This window comes from Rhipicephalus microplus, unplaced genomic scaffold (assembly GCF_043290135.1).
Source record: "Rhipicephalus microplus isolate Deutch F79 unplaced genomic scaffold, USDA_Rmic scaffold_293, whole genome shotgun sequence".
Classification (NCBI taxonomy): domain Eukaryota; kingdom Metazoa; phylum Arthropoda; class Arachnida; order Ixodida; family Ixodidae; genus Rhipicephalus; species Rhipicephalus microplus.
Window position 1 is genome coordinate 85,001 of NW_027464862.1, and position 15,000 is coordinate 100,000.

The 15,000-nt window shown below is 61.6% G+C and overlaps 2 non-coding genes across 2 annotated transcripts; both read left to right on the forward strand.

Annotated features, from left to right (window-relative positions):
- Positions 1-10,934: 10,934 nt before the first annotated feature.
- Positions 10,935-12,749, forward strand: LOC142793208 (small subunit ribosomal RNA). The gene has a single exon (XR_012891521.1). It is a non-coding gene; the product is annotated as a small subunit ribosomal RNA (ribosomal RNA).
- A 1,719-nt stretch (positions 12,750-14,468) lies between these two features.
- LOC142793221 (5.8S ribosomal RNA) lies at positions 14,469-14,621 on the forward strand. The gene has a single exon (XR_012891532.1). It is a non-coding gene; the product is annotated as a 5.8S ribosomal RNA (ribosomal RNA).
- The last annotated feature ends 379 nt before the right edge of the window (positions 14,622-15,000 follow it).

A 15,000-nucleotide genomic window follows, 5' to 3' on the forward strand; every position in this document is an offset into this window, starting at 1 on the left:
TACGGAAGGAACGGCGCGGAGAGGGCTCGAGACAAAGCTCGACCCTAAACCGCGCCAAGTACGGAGGGAACAGCGCGGCTAAGGGCTCGAAACAAACCCTGAACCGCGCCAAGTACGAAAGGAACGGCGCGCAGTAGGGGTTTAAAACAAAGCTGGTCCCAAAATCGCGCCAAGTACGAAAGGAACAGCGCGGTCGAGACTCGGAAGAAAAAGCTTTCAAAGTGTCGTAGCACGATGCACACTGCTGTTCGTGTGGAACAAACGTGACTACCGTGCTGTACGGTGGAGTTCTGTGCGCAAAAGCGGCGCGTGTGTTTCTAAGCACCACAGCGTTGTGTCAAAAAAGAGGTGCCTGAGAGAAACGCATGCGACTGCCGTGCTTTGCGGCATAGCACCGTGCGCAAAAACGGTGCGCATGCAAGAGGTGTCAGAGCAAGCGAACTTGTGCCACGAGCAACAGGTCACTAAAAGCCTATAGATGACGGTGTTGGAGGAAAAGAAAAATATCGAGAAAGCACTGCGGTGTGCCGTGCGTAGGGACGGGCGCGCGTGCCACATGCCGCCGAAATATGGGTGTCGGAGAAAACAGAGTGCCGCGCGTAACGAGGGGCGCGCGTGTTACAGAGAGATATGCCCAAACGCATGAAAGTGTACGCAGGTGTCCTAAGGCAGTTTTTTTTTTTTTTCCTCATTTTGATGTCGCCCCGGCTGACGCGGTTTTCGTTTTTCCGTGCCGCCCCGGCTGACGCAGTTTTTGCGCCGCCCCGGCTGACGCGGTTTTTGCGCCGCCCCGGCTGACGCGGTTTTCGCGCCGCCCCGGCTGACGCGGTTTTCGCGCCGCCCCGGCTGACGCGGTTCGGACTTTGCACTTTTTGGCTGTGCCTGGCTGGCGGCCCACTCACTCGATCGCCAGGTCTGTTTGCCCCGGTGGTTCCACCGCCAGGCTTAAGCGCGAACTTTTTTTGTTTGTTTTCTTTTGATTAAGCGCAAGCTTTTTTCTTTGTTTTCTTTTGATTAAGCGCGGGCTTTTTTCTTTGTTTTTTTTTTTATTTCGACCCGGCAGACGCGGTTTTTGCGCCGCCCCGGCTGACGCGGTTTTTGCCGCCCCGGCTGACGCAGTTCGGACTTAGCACTTTTCGGCTGTGCCTGGCTGGCGGCCCACTCACTCGATCGCCATGTCTGTTTGCCACAGTTTTCCCGGTGGTGCCGCACCCGGGCTCGCCCCGGCTGACGCAGTTTTCGCGCCGCCCCGGCTGACGCGGTTTCGTGCCGCCCCGGCAGACGCGGTTTTCGCGCCGCCCCGGCTGACGCGGTTTTTGCGTCGCCCCGGCTGACACGGTTCGGACTTTGCACTTTTCGGCTGTGCCTGGCTGGCGGCCCACTCACTCGATCGCCATGTCTGTTTGCCACAGTTTTCCCGGTGGTGCCGCACCCGGGCTCGCCCCGGCTGACGCAGTTTTCGCGCCGCCCCGGCTGACGCGGTTTCGTGCCGCCCCGGCAGACGCGGTTTTCGCGCCGCCCCGGCTGACGCGGTTTCGTGCCGCCCCGGCAGACGCAGTTCGGACTTAGCACTTTTCGGCTGTGCCTGGCTGGCGGCCCACTCACTCGATCGCCATGTCTGTTTGCCACAGTTTTCCCGGTGGTGCCGCACCCGGGCTCGCCCCGGCTGACGCAGTTTTCGCGCCGCCCCGGCTGACGCGGTTTCGTGCCGCCCCGGCAGACGCGGTTTTCGCGCCGCCCCGGCTGACGCGGTTTCGTGCCGCCCCGGCAGACGCAGTTCGGACTTAGCACTTTTCGGCTGTGCCTGGCTGGCGGCCCACTCACTCAATCGCCATGTCTGTTTGCCACAGTTTTCCCGGTGGTGCCGCACCCGGGCTCGCCCCGGCTGACGCAGTTTTCGCGCCGCCCCGGCTGACGCGGTTTCGTGCCGCCCCGGCAGACGCGGTTTTCGCGCCGCCCCGGCTGACGCGGTTTCGTGCCGCCCCGGCAGACGCAGTTCGGACTTAGCACTTTTCGGCTGTGCCTGGCTGGCGGCCCACTCACTCGATCGCCATGTCTGTTTGCCACAGTTTTCCCGGTGGTGCCGCACCCGGGCTCGCCCCGGCAGACGCGTTTTTTTTTTTCTTTCGCCCCGGCTGACGCAGTTTTCGCGCCGCCCCGGCTGACGCGGTTTCGTGCCGCCCCGGCAGACGCGGTTTTTTGCGCCGCCCCGGCTGACGCGGTTTTTGCCGCCCCGGCTGACGCAGTTCGGACTTAGCACTTTTCGGCTGTGCCTGGCTGGCGGCCCACTCACTCGATCGCCATGTCTGTTTGCCACAGTTTTCCCGGTGGTGCCGCACCCGGGCTCGCCCCGGCTGACGCAGTTTTCGCGCCGCCCCGGCTGACGCGGTTTCGTGCCGCCCCGGCAGACGCGGTTTTCGCGCCGCCCCGGCTGACGCGGTTTCGTGCCGCCCCGGCAGACGCAGTTCGGACTTAGCACTTTTCGGCTGTGCCTGGCTGGCGGCCCACTCACTCGATCGCCATGTCTGTTTGCCACAGTTTTCCCGGTGGTGCCGCACCCGGGCTCGCCCCGGCTGACGCAGTTTTCGCGCCGCCCCGGCTGACGCGGTTTCGTGCCGCCCCGGCAGACGCGGTTTTCGCGCCGCCCCGGCTGACGCGGTTTCGTGCCGCCCCGGCAGACGCAGTTCGGACTTAGCACTTTTCGGCTGTGCCTGGCTGGCGGCCCACTCACTCGATCGCCATGTCTGTTTGCCACAGTTTTCCCGGTGGTGCCGCACCCGGGCTCGCCCCGGCAGACGCGTTTTTTTTTTTCTTTCGCCCCGGCTGACGCAGTTTTCGCGCCGCCCCGGCTGACGCGGTTTCGTGCCGCCCCGGCAGACGCGGTTTTTTTGCACCGCCCCGGCTGACGCGGTTTTTGCCGCCCCGGCTGACGCAGTTCGGACTTGGCACTTTTTGGCTGAGCCTGGCTGGTGGCCCACTCACTCGATCGCCATGTCTGTTAGCCACAGTTTTCCCGGTGGTGCCGCACCCGGGCTCGCCCCGGCTGACGCAGTTTTCGCGCCGCCCCGGCAGACGCGGTTTTCGCGCCGCCCCGGCTGACGCGGTTTTTGCCGCCCCGGCTGACGCAGTTCGGACTTGGCACTTTTTGGGCTGAGCCTGGCTGGCGGCCCACTCACTCGATCGCCATGTCTGTTTGCCACAGTCTTCCCGGTGGTGCCGCACCCGGGCTCGCCCCGGCAGACGCGTTTTTTTTTTCTTTCGCCCCGGCAGACGTGGTTCCCCCCCCCCCCCCTTTTCGCTCGCCCCGGCTGACGAGGTTTTCGCGCCGCCCCGGCTGACGCAGTTTTCGCGCCGCCCCGGCTGACGCGGTTTCGTGCCGCCCCGGCTGACGCGGTTTTCGCGCCGCCCCGGCTGACGCGGTTTTTGCGTCGCCCCGGCTGACACGGTTCGGACTTTGCACTTTTCGGCTGTGCCTGGCTGGCGGCCCACTCACTCGATCGCCATGTCTGTTTGCCACAGTTTTCCCGGTGGTGCCGCACCCGGGCTCGCCCCGGCTGACGCAGTTTTCGCGCCGCCCCGGCTGACGCGGTTTCGTGCCGCCCCGGCAGACGCGGTTTTCGCGCCGCCCCGGCTGACGCGGTTTCGTGCCGCCCCGGCAGACGCAGTTCGGACTTAGCACTTTTCGGCTGTGCCTGGCTGGCGGCCCACTCACTCGATCGCCATGTCTGTTTGCCACAGTTTTCCCGGTGGTGCCGCACCCGGGCTCGCCCCGGCTGACGCAGTTTTCGCGCCGCCCCGGCTGACGCGGTTTCGTGCCGCCCCGGCAGACGCGGTTTTCGCGCCGCCCCGGCTGACGCGGTTTCGTGCCGCCCCGGCAGACGCAGTTCGGACTTAGCACTTTTCGGCTGTGCCTGGCTGGCGGCCCACTCACTCGATCGCCATGTCTGTTTGCCACAGTTTTCCCGGTGGTGCCGCACCCGGGCTCGCCCCGGCAGACGCGTTTTTTTTTTTTTCTTTCGCCCCGGCTGACGCAGTTTTCGCGCCGCCCCGGCTGACGCGGTTTCGTGCCGCCCCGGCAGACGCGGTTTTTTGCGCCGCCCCGGCTGACGCGGTTTTTGCCGCCCCGGCTGACGCAGTTCGGACTTAGCACTTTTCGGCTGTGCCTGGCTGGCGGCCCACTCACTCGATCGCCATGTCTGTTTGCCACAGTTTTCCCGGTGGTGCCGCACCCGGGCTCGCCCCGGCTGACGCAGTTTTCGCGCCGCCCCGGCTGACGCGGTTTCGTGCCGCCCCGGCAGACGCGGTTTTCGCGCCGCCCCGGCTGACGCGGTTTCGTGCCGCCCCGGCAGACGCAGTTCGGACTTAGCACTTTTCGGCTGTGCCTGGCTGGCGGCCCACTCACTCGATCGCCATGTCTGTTTGCCACAGTTTTCCCGGTGGTGCCGCACCCGGGCTCGCCCCGGCTGACGCAGTTTTCGCGCCGCCCCGGCTGACGCGGTTTCGTGCCGCCCCGGCAGACGCGGTTTTCGCGCCGCCCCGGCTGACGCGGTTTCGTGCCGCCCCGGCAGACGCAGTTCGGACTTAGCACTTTTCGGCTGTGCCTGGCTGGCGGCCCACTCACTCGATCGCCATGTCTGTTTGCCACAGTTTTCCCGGTGGTGCCGCACCCGGGCTCGCCCCGGCAGACGCAGTTTTCGCGCCGCCCCGGCAGACGCGGTTTTCGCGCCGCCCCGGCTGACGCGGTTTTTGCCGCCCCGGCTGACGCAGTTCGGACTTGGCACTTTTTGGGCTGAGCCTGGCTGGCGGCCCACTCACTCGATCGCCATGTCTGTTTGCCACAGTCTTCCCGGTGGTGCCGCACCCGGGCTCGCCCCGGCAGACGCGTTTTTTTTTCTTTCGCCCCGGCAGACGTGGTTCCCCCCCCCCCTTTTCGCTCGCCCCGGCTGACGAGGTTTTCGCGCCGCCCCGGCTGACGCAGTTTTCGCGCCGCCCCGGCTGACGCGGTTTCGTGCCGCCCCGGCTGACGCGGTTTTCGCGCCGCCCCGGCTGACGCGGTTTTTGCGTCGCCCCGGCTGACACGGTTCGGACTTTGCACTTTTCGGCTGTGCCTGGCTGGCGGCCCACTCACTCGATCGCCATGTCTGTTTGCCACAGTTTTCCCGGTGGTGCCGCACCCGGGCTTGCCCCGGCAGACGCGTTTTTTTTTTTTCTTTTCGCCCCGGCTGACGCAGTTTTCGCCCCGCCCCGGCTGACGCGGTTTCGTGCCGCCCCGGCAGACGCGGTTTTTTGCGCCGCCCCGGCTGACGCGGTTTTTGCCGCCCCGGCTGACGCAGTTCGGACTTTGCACTTTTTGGCTGAGCCTGGCTGGCGGCCCACTCACTCGATCGCCATGTCTGTTTGCCACAGTTTTCCCGGTGGTGCCGCACCCGGGCTCGCCCCGGCAGACGCGTTTTTTTTTTTCCTTCGCCCCGGCAGACGTGGTTCCCCCCCCCCCCTCCGTCTTTCTTTTTGTTTTTTTTTTCGCCGCGGCTGAAGTGGATTTTTCGGTGCCTCGACGCCCCGGTAGTCGCGGTTTTTCCGTTTCCGCACGGCCCCGGCTGACGCTGCTCGGTCACAGTCGCCTTTTGTGAGGATTGCAGACTTCTTGAGCGCGGGTGTTTTTTTTTTGTTGTTGTTGTTGTTTTATTACGCATTCGCTCCAGCAGACGCTGTTTAGACTTTTTGTTTCCTCTTTTATCCTGCGACGAGGTGACGAGGTTTATTCGGTGCCCCGCCGCCCCGGCTGAAGTGATTTTTCCTGTCCCGTGCCGCCCCGGCTGACGCGGTTGGGACTTCGCGTTTGTTCGGCCGCCACGGGTTTTGGCGCACTCGCTCGGTTGCTTGTTGTTGCCACTTGTTGCGAACCCAGGTTTCTTGAGCGAGCGCGGGCGTTTTTTCTTCCTTTCTTTCTTTGTTCTATGTGTTAGCGAATCGGCCTTTAATATCACACGAGGACTCACAACCAACAATTTTCAGTTTGAAGTGTAAAAAATCTGCAGGTGTTGACGTAACTGACTTGCCCCGTACCCTTGAGTACATCCATGAAGTTCTCGTAGTACTACTAAATCGCATTATTCCAAGTGGAGAAATTCCCATAAACTTGCAAACCTCTACACGAAAATCGGTGCGCGTGATAAAGTTGAAAATTATCGTCCGATATCAAATGTGCCTTCTATAACACAAATTCTAGGAAAAAAAAAAAAACACTTGTTCGCCGTTCTCTGCGCCGTGACTGGCAGCACTCCGGCGAAGCGAAACGGGGTCGATTCGAGCACGATATCGGCGTCTTTCGACGTGCTCGCCGGCGACCGTCGCACGAGTACGTCGCACGAGCGCGTCTGCCGGGGCGCCGTTTGCGAAGCCGACGCAAAAGTGGGAACCGCCGCTCGGATGATCGCCGCTTTCGGCAGAGTGAGTGTTGGCACTCCGGGGAAGCGAAACAGCGTGAATGCGCCCACGAAATCGGCGTATTTTGAAGTGCCCGCCGGCGACCGTCGCACGAGTACGGTAAACCGCGTCAGCCGGGGCGTAGTTCGGGACGCCGACGAAAAAGTGGGAAGCGCAACTCGGATCTTCGCCGTTTTTGCAGGAGTGAGTGGCGGCCCTCCTGCGAGACCAAGAAGCATCGATTCGTGCACGAATTCGGCGCCTTTCGACGTGATCGCCGGCGACCGTCGCTCGAGTAGGGCAAACCGCGTCTGCCGGGGCGGGCTTCGGGACGCCGATGCGAAAGTGGGAAACGCTGCTCGGATGTTCGCCGTTTTTGGCCGAGTGAGTGCTGGCACTCGGGCGAAGCCAAACGGGGCCGATTACGGCACGATATCGGCGTCTTTCGACGTGCCCGGCGGCGACCGTCGCACGAGTACGGTAAACCGCGTCAGCCCGGGCGGAGTTCGGGACGCCGATGCGAAAGTGGAGAACGCCGCTCGGATCTTCGCCGTTTTTGGAGGAGTGAGTGGCGGCACTCCGGAGAAGCCAAGGAGCGCCAATTAGCGCACGATATCGGCGTCTTTCGACGCGCTCGCCGGCGACCGTCGAACGAGTAGGGCAAACCGCGTCTGCCGGGGCGGGGTTTACGACGCCGACGCAAAAGTGGGAACCGCCGCTCGGATGTTGGCCGTTTTTGGCAGAGTGAGTGCTGGCACACCGGCGACGCGAAAGAGCGCGAAAGCGCCCACGAAAGTGGCGTATTTGGACGTGCTTGACGGCGACCGCTGCAGGAGTACGAAAAACCACGTCAGCCGGGGCGAGCGACCCACGGCGGTCTGGGTGCTTATCGCTGCTATTATAGGGGCACCCCGGCAGACGCAGAAAAAAAAAATTTTTTTTCGACCTTCTTTTTTGCTGGTCGAGCTCGGGTAACCCAGGTCGCAATGGGAGCCGCGCACGAAAGCGGCGTCGCGAGACGCGTTCGCGGTCGCTAGTCGCACGAGCTCGGCAACCGCGTCAGCCGGCGCGGAGTTCGGGATGCCGACGGCTAAGTGGGTACCGCTGCTCGGATGTTCGCCGTTTTTGGCCGAGTGAGTGCTGGCACTCCGGCGAAGCGAAACGGGGCCGATTCGGGCACGATATCGGCGTATTTCGACGTGCTCGCCGGCGACCGTCGCACGAGTACGGCAAAGCGCGTCTGCCGGGGCGAGGTTTGCGATGCCGACGAAAAAGTGGGAAGCGCCGCTCGGATCTTCGCCGTTTTTGCAGGAGTGAGTGGCGGCCCTCCTGCGAGACCAAGAAGCATCGACTCGCGCACGATATCGGTGTCTTTCGACGTGCCCGCCGGCCACCGCCGCACGAGTACGGCAAACCGCGTATGCCGGGGCGGGGTTGGCGACGCCGACGCAAAAGTGGGAACCGCCACTAGGATGTTCGCCGTTTTTGGCAGAGTGAGTGCTGGCACACCGGCGACGCGAAAGAGCGCGAAAGCGCCCACGAAAGTGGCGTATTTGGACGTGCTTGACGGCGACCGCTGCAGGAGTACGAAAAACCACGTCAGCCGGGGCGAGCGACCCACGGCGGTCTGGGTGCTTATCGCTGCTATTATAGGGGCACCCCGGCAGACGCAGAAAAAAAAAATTTTTTTTCGACCTTCTTTTTTGCTGGTCGAGCTCGGGTAACCCAGGTCGCAATGGGAGCCGCGCACGAAAGCGGCGTCGCGAGACGCGTTCGCGGTCGCTAGTCGCACGAGCTCGGCAACCGCGTCAGCCGGCGCGGAGTTCGGGATGCCGACGGCTAAGTGGGTACCGCTGCTCGGATGTTCGCCGTTTTTGGCCGAGTGAGTGCTGGCACTCCGGCGAAGCGAAACGGGGCCGATTCGGGCACGATATCGGCGTATTTCGACGTGCTCGCCGGCGACCGTCGCACGAGTACGGCAAAGCGCGTCTGCCGGGGCGAGGTTTGCGATGCCGACGAAAAAGTGGGAAGCGCCGCTCGGATCTTCGCCGTTTTTGCAGGAGTGAGTGGCGGCCCTCCTGCGAGACCAAGAAGCATCGACTCGCGCACGATATCGGTGTCTTTCGACGTGCCCGCCGGCCACCGCCGCACGAGTACGGCAAACCGCGTATGCCGGGGCGGGGTTGGCGACGCCGACGCAAAAGTGGGAACCGCCACTAGGATGTTCGCCGTTTTTGGCAGAGTGAGTGCTGGCACTCCGGCGAAGCGAAAGAGCGCGAATGCGCCCACGAAAGTGGCGTGTTTGGACGTGCTTGACGACGACCACCGCAGGAAAACGAAAAACCACGTCAGCCGGGGCGAGCGACCCATGGCGGTCTGGGTGCTTATCGCTGCTATTATAGGGGCACCCCGGCAGACGCAAAAAAAAAAAAAATTTTTTTTCGACATTCTTTCTTGCTCGTCGACCTCGGGTGACCCAGGTCGCAGTGGGAGCCGCGCACGAAAGCGGCGTCGCGAGACGGCTTCGCGGTCGCTAGTCGCACGAGCTCGGCAACCGCGTCTGCCGGGGCGGAGTTCGGGACGCCGACGGCTAAGTGGGAACCGCCGCTCGGATGTTCGCCGTTTGTGGCCGAGTGAGTGCTGGCACTCCGGCGAAGCCAAACGGGGCCGATTCCGGCACGATATCGGCGTCTTTCTACGTGCTCGCCGGCGACCGTCGCACGAGTACGGCAAAGTGCGTCTGCCGGGGCGGGGTTTGCGACGCGTACGCAATAGTGAGAACCGTCGCTCGGATGTTCGTCGTCTTTCGCCGAGCCAGTGCTGGCACTCCGGCGAAGCCGAACGGAGCCGATTCGGGCACGATATCGGCGTCTTTCCACGTGCTCGCCGGCGACCGTCGCACGAGTACGGTAAACCGCGTCAGCCGGGGCGGAGTTCGGGACGCCGATGCGAAAGTGGGAAGCGCCGCTCGGATCTTCGCCGTTTTTGGAGGAGTCAGTGGCGGCACTCCGGTGAAGCCAAGGTGCGCCAATTCGCGCACGATATCGGCGTCTTTCGACGTGCCCGCCGGCCACCGTCGCACGAGTACGGCAAACCTCGTCTGCCGGGGCGGGGTTTGCGACGCCGACGCAAAAGTGGGAACCGCCGCTCGGATGTTCGCCGTTTTTGGCAGAGTGAGTGCTGGCACTCCGGCGAAGCGAAAGAGCGTGAATGCGCCCACGAAAGTAGCGTATTTGGACGTGCTTGACGGCGACCGCCGCAGGAGTACGAAAAACCACGTCAGCCGGGGCGAGCGACCCACGGCGGTCTGGGTGCTTATCGCTGCTATTATAGGGGCACCCCGGCAGACGCAGAAAGAAAAAAAAAAAAAAAATGGGGACATGGCGTGCGTCACCGTGCGGCTTCGCAGCGTTGCCGAAGTCGCCGAGCCCTTCGACTGAGCCGAACGGCGGACAGGGAACGTTGGTCGGCCGTTCTAACCTGTCGGTGCCACGCCGAGACGTCGTTAAGGAAAACCGCGTCGTGGGCCTCTACGACGCCGTCGAGTCGTTGTACGTTTGGTGTCCAGCGTGTCGGCGGCGAGTAGCGGACACGTCGTTCACGACTTCGGTCTTTCGCAGTCGACGCGAACTTGCGGAGAGTCGTGGTGCCTCACGTTTTCGGCAGAAACCGCGGCGGAATTTTCCCGTGCGTGCGCGCACGACCTCGGTGCTGTGCCGTCAGCGTAGTGTTGCACAAACTCGTGGCCTACCCAAGGTGCGGTACGTTTGCGGCCGTATCCTCGGTGGGAATTTCGTGAGTAGGGTCGCAAATTCTACGACCTCGGCGGGTTTGAGAGCGACGTAGACTTGTGGCACGCTCAACGTGCCACACGTTTCGGGGCACACCCGCGGTGAAATTTTCTCGAGTACGCTCGTATTAGTGCCCAAGGAGGTCTGGGTACTTATCGCTGCTATTATGTGGGGGTTCTCGTGAGCGGCGTACGCGAAAGCGACCGGGTGTCTGATATGCGGCGGGCTTCGGCCTCGTCAAGCGTGTCCTCGGGTCTGCTCCAGGGGAATCCACGGCAGTCGTCTGCAGCCTCATCCGCTTGATGCGTTAGGGGCTGGTTGTCGGACGGTGCCGTTTTACCACGATATCGAGGTGTGTTCCGTGTCGTCCTCGGGCGATTCAGATGCGAAAGCGCCGAAGACGCGGGCGTGACCCGTCGTCTGGCGGCTTTGCAGTCTCGGCTCCGTTGCTAGTTCCGGCCGGTCCACCGACAGTGCAGCGGGCTTGGGCAACCCGCACGGCGCGACCGAGTCGATGCAACGAAAAAGAGCGAGCATGAACGTGCTTCTTGCCGCACGGCTCCCACTCGTCTTTCGGGAAGGTTGTGCCGTAGCGAGCTCGAACGCCGTCATCTCGGAGTGCAAAATAAGCGTGTTGGGGCGCCTGAAGGTGGCCTCCGCCGCACACAGACTGCGTCCGGCCCGCCGAAGGCGAGGACGGACGCGCAGTCGAACGATTACCTGGTTGATCCTGCCAGTAATCATATGCTTGTCTCAAAGATTAAGCCATGCATGTCTAAGTACATGCCGAAATAAGGCGAAACCGCGAATGGCTCATTAAATCAGTTATGGTTCCTTAGATCGTTTCTTCCTACTTGGATAACTGTGGCAATTCTAGAGCTAATACATGCAGTGAGCCTGGAGCCCTTTGGGTAACGGGTGCTTTTATTAGACCAAGATCGATCGGGTTTCGGCCCGTATTGTGTGGTGACTCTGGATAACTTTGTGCTGATCGCATGGCCACGAGCCGGCGACGTTTCTTTCAAGTGTCTGCCTTATCAACTTTCGATGGTAGGTTACTTGCTTACCATGGTTGTTACGGGTAACGGAGAATCAGGGTTCGATTCCGGAGAGGGAGCCTGAGAAACGGCTACCACATCCAAGGAAGGCAGCAGGCGCGCAAATTACCCACTCCCGGCACGGGGAGGTAGTGACGAAAAATAACAATACGGGACTCTTTTGAGGCCCCGTAATTGAAATGAGTACACTCTAAATCCTTTAACGAGGATCAATTGGAGGGCAAGTCTGGTGCCAGCAGCCGCGGTAATTCCAGCTCCAATAGCGTATACTAAAGCTGCTGCGGTTAAAAAGCTCGTAGTTGGATCTCAGTTCCAGACGAGTAGTGCATCTACCCGATGCGACGGCTCGGACTGAACATCATGCCGGTTCTTTCTTGGTGCACTTCATTGTGTGCCTCGAGATGGCCGGTGCTTTTACTTTGAAAAAATTAGAGTGCTCAACGCAGGCGAGTCGCCTGAATAAACTTGCATGGAATAATAGAACAAGACCTCGTTTCTGTTCTGTTGGTTTTTGGAATACGAGGTAATGATTAAGAGGGACGGACGGGGGCATTCGTATTGCGGCGCTAGAGGTGAAATTCTTGGACCGTCGCAAGACGAACTACTGCGAAAGCATTTGCCAAGAATGTTTTCATTGATCAAGAACGAAAGTCAGAGGTTCGAAGGCGATCAGATACCGCCCTAGTTCTGACCATAAACGATGCCAACCAGCGATCCGCCTGAGTTACTCAAATGACTCGGCGGGCAGCTTCCGGGAAACCAAAGTATTTGGGTTCCGGGGGAAGTATGGTTGCAAAGCTGAAACTTAAAGGAATTGACGGAAGGGCACCACCAGGAGTGGAGCCTGCGGCTTAATTTGACTCAACACGGGAAAACTTACCCGGCCCGGACACTGGGAGGATTGACAGATTGAGAGCTCTTTCTTGATTCGGTGGATGGTGGTGCATGGCCGTTCTTAGTTGGTGGAGCGATTTGTCTGGTTAATTCCGATAACGAACGAGACTCTAGCCTATTAAATAGGTGCGGGGTTCCCAGCACCTTACAACCTTCTTAGAGGGACAAGCGGCTCCTAGCCGCACGAAACAGAGCAATAACAGGTCTGTGATGCCCTTAGATGTCCGGGGCCGCACGCGCGCTACACTGAAGGAAGCAGCGTGTCTTTATCCCTGTCTGAAAAGACTGGGTAACCCGTGGAACTTCTTTCGTGATTGGGATAGGGGCTTGCAATTGTTCCCCTTGAACGAGGAATTCCCAGTAAGCGCGAGTCATAAGCTCGCGTTGATTACGTCCCTGCCCTTTGTACACACCGCCCGTCGCTACTACCGATTGAATGATTTAGTGAGGTCTTCGGACCGATGTCCGGCGCGGCCTTTCGGTTGCGCCGGTCTGTTGGAAAGATGACCAAACTTGATCATTTAGAGGAAGTAAAAGTCGTAACAAGGTTTCCGTAGGTGAACCTGCGGAAGGATCATTAACGGATTGTGAAGGGTGAGCGCCTCAGCTGCGTCTGCGCCCGACACTTTCTGCCGCTGACCCCGTTTGGACGCGGGGTCGGCTTTTCCCCACGGGGCTGCCTGAATGTGGAGCGGCACCCCGTGACAAATTGTTGCGCCCAGCGGACGCCAACACCGCGACCTTGGACGGTCGGCCAGGTGGCGGACGCGGGTACAAACGGCGCAACGCACTCATAGGTCGGCTTTCGACCCGCCACTGCACCGTGGCTCGAAGCGCTCGAAATGCGCGACCCGACCGCTGCGGGACCGCCTAGTACTGTAAACAGGAGCGGCGGAGCGCGAACGGCGAGTCGTGGTTACGTCGGTAGAAGGCGAGGCTGCGCGTTCCCGAAACGCCAGCCGAGTGCCCTCCCGACCGTTCGAGCGTGCAAGAACGAGACCCGACAATCGCGCGGCGACTGCCAAGTACGAGAGGAACGGCACAAGCGTCGGCGGTCGGTCAAGGAACTGGCGATGTGACGGGTCCGCTGTGCACCAGTGCATACCGTCCCGCCGTCCGCGGCAAGCGCCTCCGCGTCCTCGGGTGACGGAGGCTGCCGGTCGGTTCTTGCAGGCGAGGGATCTCGCTGGCACCGGTTCGCGTTGACGCGCGGCCGGTCATGGCACGGCGATGCGACGGCCGAGGTGCGCAGTACTCGATGGAGGAACCGCACGCTCCGATGACCGTCCCGCCCTCCGCGGCGTATGCGTACCGACCGTAATGGTTGCAGCAGCGCCGGCCGGCTTTTGAATTCGCCACACGAAACACGGTGCGAGATCGCGGTTAGGGGAGCGTCGACGTTGCCAGGCGTTTTGCTTGCTGCCGAGGGAAAGGCGGCACGGCCACGTCGCGCTCGTCGCGATTAGCGGGTCTGCGCGCTTTGGGAAGGTGCCGCAACGACTTGCCGAAAGAGGAAGCACGGAAGAACGAGGGACTTGGACGTCCCGACAATTGAACGCACTTGCGGCCAGGCCCTTGCTGGCTTCGTTCTTCCGCCTCGAGTAGGCTCGTACGCGGCTCCGGCGCCGAAAGTGGTCCTTGGCACCGACTTCGGTGGACGTGGGAAGTGCCGCGCAAGTACGGCGCGCCTGGCTCCACCTGTTGGCTAAAGTAGGCAGCCGGATCGGCATTTTGGTGTGCGGTGGCAAACCGTGGATGCGAAAAAAGCTTGTGCGATTTCGTGGAACAAAAAGCGGGGGTCCCCCTTTTTATGCGGAGGAGACCGACCCGCCTGCCGTGGTGAACCGCGACGCCACGGTAAAAACAGGAGAGGCTTGTCGATGGGACCGTGCATCCCGCGCTCCACGGAGGCCGGGAGGCGGCCGCCCGAGGAAATGTGTAGCCGTCGAGGCCCGCATCTGCGTGCACTCTTATCCAAATGGGTGTACCGCAGGCATTTTCTGGTTAGGCGGGCCAATGAGAGCGAGCACACAACGATACCTACGGGTCCGGCTTGGAGAACCGGCTTCGACGCCTCCCGAGTATTTATAGAGGGGTGGACCACGAAAGCACTCGCAAGTAGCGAAAGCGAAACGCCGTCCGAAACACACCGTTTGCTCGATTTGCGGCAGCCGAAAAAGGCGCGGCAGAGTTTTGGAGTCCAAGCGTGCGCTGAAAAGCGCCCTTCTTGGCCACTGTTTGGCCGAGTGCCAGAAACGTTTGGTTTTGACTGTACGGAATTGAACAAACACTTTTTCACGACTCTAAGCGGTGGATCACTCGGTTCTCGGGTCGATGAAGAACGCAGCCAGCTGCGAGACTTGGTGTGAATTGCAGGACACACTGAGCACTGATTCTTTGAACGCACATTGCGGCCTTGGGTCTTCCCTTGGCTTCGTCTGTCTGAGGGTCGGATCACATATCAAGAGAGCCTTCGGCGCACAAGGGAACGTGAGCCGTCGACTCGTTTTGACCGCGTCGGCAACACGGACAGCACGCTGAACACCTCACAGCGAGCGCCAACAGCGGCCACTCAAGGGCGAGACGGTGGCGACCGTCGTGCCAGAGCCCAACCGAAACGGGGGCGACCGACTGCATTGAGGATGTGGCACCTCGTTGAGACCGCCGCAGGACTTCGAGTCGGAAGGAAGCCTGCAGGGAAAGTGCGGTCGAGGTTGCGTACTCCTCTCTGCGACCGGGCGCGCAAGAGCTGCGAGAGCCACGGACGCGCAACTTTAACGCACGGTAAACACGAGGAGCGAAAGCCGGCCAGCAAAGCTTCTCCAGCCGTG